Here is an 8668-nt window from a genome sequence, read left to right as displayed (position 1 = left end):
TATACACATATAAATTTAAACATATACACATAAACATACCCATACCTACATACACAAACACTTTCATATATGTATACACATACACATATACATACAGTATATCTATACATACACATATGCACATGCCATTCAGTCAGTGCCCGAATAGAAAACCCAGGATGTAAACACCTGTTTGTGTGCGGTATAAGCATGCATGGATCTCTCCCGTGGAATGTTTCAAAGTGACTGTGGGGGACCACAGACCCAACCCGCAAAGCCGGAAGCCGACATAAGGGAGACCAGCGCCAAAGACCCCAAGAGGGACCCCAAGCGCGCAGCCCCAGAGACACCTGCGCCGGAAGGGGCGCCCACCCACCCCCCAAAGAGGACCACCGGAGAGAACCGGAAGAGCTCCACCAGCGACCACACACAGCAACACCTGAGGCCAGCAGCGACGAACTCACAGGCCCTGCTGGTACCCACCACGCCAGAGTGGATACAGGCATGGACACAGAGGCCCAGGCCCCCAGCCCCCCCCCCACCCAGGCCAAGGCCCAACAGGACCAGAGGGACCCCAGCCCCACCGGGCAGCCACCGGGCCGAGCCGGCACATGCCCAAGCACCCAGCCCCGGATGAGAGCCACCAGCGCACCGGCGGGCAAAGGCACAACCCACCAGAGGGCAGCACGGCAGGGGAGTAATGGGCCCTCAAATGATCCCGAAGAAGGGGCCGCCCAAGACCCAACCTGACAAAAATATAAGCATACATAGACACAATCCCACAGTCCCACCCTCATCCTCTCACCCACTCATTCAAAGACACACAAGATGGATGCCACAATCCACTCACACTCCTCATACATACTCTATACCCCCCAGGTCCAGGATATGCACCCACCCCCCGCAGAGGGCAGCTCACACCTGAACCCAGGAGGTAGACCCCTTCAATCTGGTGTGGAGAAGAGCAGACAGCCAAGTCCCAGCCCGGGCCACACCAGTCTGACCGACCAGCCCCCCGCCCCAGCAAAGCCACGCCCCGGACCACCCTCACACCCTACCAACATCACTCCCAGGTAAAGGACAGACGAGTGACAGGACAGGGACACTTCAGGGTGCCAGTCAGATTTCAGCTGGGGCCAATGCCCCTGTGGCCCGCCCCTAGAACCGCCCCTGCTCCAGATGTACATCCAAGGATTACATTTTGAGAACTTTGCTGAAATCCATCTGTTCGAGAGCTACTTTGCTAAAAGACAGACAATGTTGACTTTATGAGCTAATGCCGTTTTAAGAAAAGATCTTGCAAAATGTGTAGTGCCAGGAGAGTGTGTTGAGGAGAACTCCCGCCTACCACGTCAAAGGAGCGAAGATTAACATAAAATATGTCTATTAGTAAATTTTCTTTCTTTTTTTTTAGATGGTTGGCTGTAAAATCTCCCAATTTCACATGTTGTAGAGGTAAATAGTGATAAGAACGTGACTTACCTGCATGTTTCACTGTATCTCTGAATGTCTTTTCATTTTGCAGCAGGAGGATTAAACCTGACATGATGATACCAGCTGTCTGATAGATGACAGAGCTTTAAACCTTGTTCCTCTTTTCTGGAAACGTTTTACAGTAACTTTATGTTACTTTCAGTTCACTGTTGATGATTCCAATCCTACTGTACTTCAGGGGCTGCGCCATCTGTTGGTGGTCTTCTGTAATTTAATCAGTTATTTAGCTGCACTGGTTTTCAGTACTGGAACAAACAAATTAGTTATTTCTACATTTTTACCAGACCTTTAATGTCATTCACGTGACAGGCATCACTGATATTTGTGTGTGTAGTTGTGCGTCTCAGTAATGGACTGGTGGCACATGCAGGTGTACTCGCCCCTCACCTGTTGAGTACTGGATACAGACACCAGCTCCCTGGGAACTGGTTGGATTTTTAAAACAGGAAAAGATTAAAAGAAATCAGGCCTGGCTTTTAATAGTTGCGGTTTTACAGCAGGCTCCTGTTCTGCAGAACATAAAAACACACAGATACCAACATCACATCCCATTATTACACACTATATAGACAGATATACAGACATAACAAATTACAAACAAAAGGCAGCATTTGTATAGTATGATTGCAAAGGTGTCCGAAAGATGAGGGATCAAATAAGATCAAATTAATAGATTTTAAATCAGCTTGAATTCTTGCATTTCACAATAAAACACTGTCTTTATTTTAATATGAAACTATTGAAATATCTGTGCAGCCTGAGGAGCAAAGATAAGCTGTCTTAATATATGTGCTAAAAAAAACTGCAAAATATTATAAAACACTGAAACTGTTTGAAGTACACTCTATCTCAGTGGTTCCCAAACTTTTTATCTTCTGACCCACAAAATATTCATGGCAAAAACTTGTGACTCCAAATATTACTGGTCTGAGTACAAGAACTTTGTTAATAACCCTAAAAACACAGGCTTTTTGACAATCTAAACAGCTTGTACACAAATATAAATACTTATTTATACTTATTTTGTGTTTTTGTAATAGTTATAGGGAAAATATTACATCAGYAATTATTTTATTACCCTTTAAATTGATTTCTGGAGATTATCCAAGGTGCTTCATGACCCATAATTGGGTCCCAAGCCCAACTTTGGGAACCAAAGTGCAGTGGTTCCCAAACTTTTCAGCTTTTGACCCACAAAATAACAGTAGCAGAGACTTGTGCCCCCAGCTATTTTTGGATGATAAACATTTGCATTAGGCCAGCTAAACATGGGCATAGCAACAATATTATCCATTTTAAATATACTAACCGCACTCATTTGTAACAACTAAGGCAAAAATGTCATTAATTCAGAAAATCTTTTCAGGACCCCCACCTTGATGTTTCAGGACCCCACTTTGGGTCCCGACCCCAACTTTGGGAAATACTGCTCTATCTATTAGCAACATATCCTATGAACCAAAAGATTTTACTGAATCTCTCAGAAGACTCACAGAGACCGAGCTAAAACTTGATGTGGTAGTAGCTGCAAGTCATTACTCATTCTAACACAGCTCACTAGAACTCGCATGCATCAAATGATCATAAGTGGGTGATATGTAGGCTGTTCCTTAAAGGGAGGCTAGGACGAGTTTTTTTAATTTTGCCTTACCCAGGTGAGACCATCAACCACAGTCACATTTTAAACAGGTTTCTTCTGAAACAAACAAGAAGMCTTTATTTTTCTCAATGTAATGAGCATTGCTGATTGCATTTTTTAATGCATATAAACAAACTACATACAGAACATGGTTGAAACAATGATGTGCTGTCACACACCAGTGTATCCGGCCTCATTTTAAATCCTAACTATCACAAACTACTGGGACTGCAATTGTGACCGCGACAATCTAACGAGGCTTCCTATTGGTTGGATCCATCCGTCAATCAAAACCATGGTTCACTCACATTCAGCATTACACGACGGGGGCGGGCCTTCTGTGTGTGTACAGTATAGTGGAAAACTGTTGATAATGGTTGAACCTAAAGCTGTTTAGAGGATTTAAGCCAGTGTACCTGTGTGCATACGGTGAGGTACGTGCCTTTAAAGTGCCGGTCTACGTTCTGGTTGGATGTGTTTTTGTTTTTAATGTGTGAGGCTGTCGAGCTGTGAGCGGAGTCAGGAAGCTTCTCAGCTGACTGTAACATCGGTTCAAAAATACGGGACTTTTCTTTGGTGCCGTTTACATTTTACCGGACCTGTCGGTGTTAGCAGGCTAGCGCTATCAGACCGACTGCTGTTTGATGCCAGCCCGTTCTGCGTTGGAGCACTTTTGTTAAACCGGGCTGGTGGGGGTGGGGGGGTGTCGGACATGAAATTTTCTCCCACCTTTCAGGAGAACGAAAGTAGTTTCCGGTACATGAGGTGACTGGACATTTTGCGTTTTTCTGACAGAATCAACTCTCTGCAGGGTTAATTTGGAGGGCTTCAAGTGGTTTAAATGTGCCGAGTTTACCGACAACATACATCATCTGTAGAACCGAAGTCAAAACACAGGGAGTGCAGGACCACTTCCGGTTTAGGTCTTCAAATTAAAAGCTTCGATGTAAGCTGGCATCAGCACGTCATACTAACAACCACATGTTTTGACTACACAGAAATAAAGGAGGCAAACATCTCTTTTTACAGCCATCTCTATAGAACCGTATTGACTCCTGCATAAGGAGGAACATCTGCATCAGATTCCAAAAAACACCTCCAGGGTTATTCAACTAAACTGCTCTGGGGGCCACAGTTACTGCAGGCCAACAGCTCAGGGGCCAAACATCCAGACATTGAAGTCGTTATGTAAATAAACCAAGTTTTACAAATATCTGTTACCTTTGAAATATTTTATTTTGCTGTATTTAACCATGGATACAACATACAGAACCCTGTGTAATAAATGTAGTGATAATAAAACAATATAAAAAAGACATTCTGCCTTTAATTAAACACAAATATTATTTTGTCATCTCTAACTTGCCAACTTTTTAAACCAATTTCATTTTCGCTTTCAGTTTTATTTTCTTTTGCTTGTAATTTTAACTGTCTTGAGTGTGCATAGAAATGGTTTTTACCAGCTTCTAGCCAAGATACACACGTCTCTGTAGACACCAAAYATGTCTACAGTAGGGCTGTGCGGTATACAGTATGCGGTAGAAAYGGTATGAAGTTGGCCTACGGGAGAAATTTATACTCTACCGTCCTATCGTCATTACGTCATCGCACCTGTGTCAACAGTGCTGCGAGTGCAGAGACAACTGAGCAGGAGGAGTTCGAAATATAATGAAGAAATTATAGCGTTTTAAAACACGTATAGAGAGGATAAATCCTCAAAATTGCCTCCTCCCGCTGTAGAAAAGTTACGTCGTGTCGCAGGAACATTTCCTTCTCCCTCCCTCTCCTCTCCTCTCCTCTCACTGCACGTTGTGCAGAGTGAAGTTTTAACAACTGTAGTTTTTCACACCAAATTGTCAGAGAAAATTGTTTGACAGGCAGATAGATATTAAAGCAAAAATGTTGGGTTTAATTAAGATTACTGTTTTCTGCAAAAAATGCYCTAAAAATTGCATTATTTTAACTTTTCATGACAATTCTCTACTGCGATATATACCGTTACCATGAAGGGGTTTAATTTATACCGTGATATGAACTTGAGGCCATACCGCCCAGCCCTAGTCTACAGTATGTTTAACTCATAGTAATTAAAGTAGAAAAGCAGGGGTTTGGGCTTAGGAGGTAAATGAAGCAATTGGTGGGCCAAACTCTAGTCACTCGCGGGCTGGATATAGCCCACGGGCCACCAATTGAATAGCTTTGAAAACTTATTTCAACCACCTGCGTCCACAATCTGTTTCATTCAGTCCCAGAGTTTGTAACCATAGGTGAGGGTTAGGTGTGTAAGAAAATATCGATACACTGAAATAGTGCGATATTTCATTTCCCGATATTGTATCGATATTCTAAAGCCCAGTATCGATTTTTAATTAAGGTTTAAAATGTCAACCTTCTTGCCAACCGTTCATTTTTAWGTTGTAGTTCAGCCYCTGTCCACTAGTTGGCAGCAGTGAGCCAGCCATTTGGCTCCTCTACCTCTTGAGCATCAGAGAGTAAGGGTAGCATTAGCACTGTAAGTAAACATTAGCTTTTCTTCTTTTTTTTCAGTAAGAGGTTTTTATTTAATAGAATTTTTGGACAAAAAATCTCAATATATCGCAATATATCGCCTTGTTTACAGTATCGAAATATATCGGGATATATCGTATTGTGACCCCTCTGTTATTATATGTATCGAATCGCCAAATTCTTGCCAATACACAGCCCTAGTGAGTGTAGGAACAAATACTGACCGGTAATAGAGTAGCTTTGCCTTGTACCCAGCACCCTAAACCCACAACCTCACAGAGAGTGAAGTCTCCCCTCGTTTGACTGAGAACAGGGGCCTCACATTTGGAGGTGCTGATCTTTATACGTAAGTAGGCCCACACCAACCGGACATCATGGAAAACTCCAGAGTAAAATAAAGTTGAGCCCTTCAGGAGTCAGTCACAGCGTGTGCTCAGGAACCAATCTCGACTGTATTTATTCACCACTCTCAACTTCACACACAAGTTTCAGCTCCTTYTCCACCAGAGAGGTGACATTTCGTGTCCCATGTAGGCTAGGCAGAGCACAAACACCCCTGCCTTCAGCTGCTGCACATTGAGCGCTGTGTTTTCCAGACAGACACTGGTCTAAGATTTGATGTGACAGCAGCAGACACTCATTGAGATGTTCCACAATATTAGTAGAGATTGTGCATAATATTGGTTTTAAGGTTTAATGGTTTAATTAAAAGTTTAAAACTCAGGCATGGAAAGATGTGGGGGGTATGCATGTCTTCAAACAGTTCTTGAGTTTTAATTTAACTTAATTCAGAATTGCATTAGACGTTAACAGGTATAGTAAAGAAAACTTACAGTATAAACATAATTATCAGTTCATAAAAATGTATTTTTGTCAATTAGTTTCTTTTTTCTTCTTTTGTGTCACTTCAGTAGAAAACTAAACCAAATACTGTATTAGTTTATTTGGTTTATTTATTTCTTCATCATCAGTGACTTTTTTTTAGTGAAGAGAAAATAGAGACAGAGAGAAAAACAGAGAGAGAAGAAATTAGAAAGATAGAAAGATTGAAATAACGATTAGAAGTATACAGTATTAAATATACACCAACAAAACACAGGACCACACACCCAACATCTGTCCGCTCACCTGAAAAATAAATGGATAAATACATGGAGGGCATATATAAATATATACACATACCCATACACCCATACACATATATGTATTGCCAAATTCTTGCCAATACACAGCCCTTGTGAGGGTAGGAACAAATACTGACCGGCAATAGGGTACACCCCAGTATATGTATGTATATAAAGATATACATACATACATAAATGCCTACATTCATAAATATTGTCAGTATATACACACAGACATATATACACACTCAGCGACCAGTCAGAACCCTCCGGATCAGAACACCTGTCTGTGAGCAATTGTGAACATGAGTGTACATACAAGATTTCTCCAATGGAATATTTAATATTGACTGTGGAGGATCGGAGACACAACCCCCAAGACACGAGACAGACATAGGGAAGACCAGAGCCCAAGGGCCCAAGAGGGATCCCGAGCGAAGAGCCCCAAGGGGCACCCGCACAGGAAGATCCGCCCACCAACCCCCTAGATCAGACCATATGGGAGAACTGGGAGAGTCCCCCCAGCGACCACACGCACAGCCCCCGGGGCCAGCAGCGACAAACTCATGGGCCCCACCGGCACCCGCCATACCAGAGCAGATCCAGGAAAGGGCACAGAGGTCCGGGCCCCCAGGGCGCACCCCCTCCAGGCCAAAGCCCGACAGGTCCAGAGGTCCCGAGCCCTAGCAGGCAGTCACCAGGCCAGGCCGGCGCACACCCCAGCGCCCAGCCCCAGACCCCAGGAGCCCCCAGCACGCCGGCAGCCAGCTGCACACCCCACCGGGGGCCTGAGTAGCAACGGGCCCCCAGATAAACCAGCAGTAGGGGCAGCCCAGACTGCAGCCTGACAAATACCCAAACATACACAGTCACAACATCCCACCTCATCCTCACCCCCCACTTAATCAAAGACATACTAGGACGCCACATTCCACTCATACCCCCGATACACACTCTATACCCCCCAGGTCCAGGACATGCACCCACCCCCTGATGGAGGCAGCACACACCCAAACCCAGGAGGTAGACCCAGTTATTCTGAGGTGGAGAGGAGCAGATAGCCAAGGCCCGGCCCGGGCCGCACCAGGACGCCCGGCCAGTCCCCCGCCGCAGAGAAGCCACACCCATGACCACCCCACCACACCGCCAATGACCAAGTGCACCCCCCAGCCGTCCACCCCCCGGAACCCGGCAGCCACCCCGGCCAGGGGGCCACCCACAGGAACCAAGAGCCACACCTCCCTCAGGAGACCAAGCAGCACCAGGGAGGATGGAGAGCCAGCCCCGGCAACCGTCCAAGCCCCGAGCCCACCCACAGCCCAGGACCGCACCTGGCGGCCCGCCCTTCTGCAGGACCCCCTCCCCAAATGGCAGTCGGGGAACAGGATGGGAATAAAGACCCTGACCCCCACACCCCCACCCCCAGATGTACTATTGGTGTCAATTGTCAATTAGTTTCTAAATTTCGTTTAAAAAATGTAATATCCTGTAATATAGGTGCAAGTGAAACAAAAAATGGAACAATTGTGATAAATAAGCAAAAAATAAAAAAATTTAATACCTTGCAAACACAAAAATATACAACAAACTAAGCTGTAAAAAGTGAGTTTGAGAAAATAGTACAAATATAACCATGTAACAAGACAAACTAACACGTGTTGGAGGTAAAAGGTTTCAAATCAGGGCTGCACAGTGTATTGCAAAGTTGTCATTGCGATATAACTGACCACAATATCAGTATCAATGTCTCAAAGCACTGCAGTAAATCATAGGCAGTTGTATGTTAAGCTCTGTTTATTCATGTTCTGCWGTTAATAATATATATGTTATGGGTCTTTTGAAGGAAATGCACAAAATACACTCACCGGCCACTTTATTAGGTACACCTGTCCAACTGCTCGTTAACACTTAATTTCTAATCAGC

This window comes from Austrofundulus limnaeus, unplaced genomic scaffold (genome assembly GCF_001266775.1).
Source record: "Austrofundulus limnaeus strain Quisiro unplaced genomic scaffold, Austrofundulus_limnaeus-1.0 Scaffold988, whole genome shotgun sequence".
Classification (NCBI taxonomy): Eukaryota; Metazoa; Chordata; class Actinopteri; order Cyprinodontiformes; family Rivulidae; genus Austrofundulus; species Austrofundulus limnaeus.
This window is presented reverse-complemented; position numbering follows the sequence as displayed.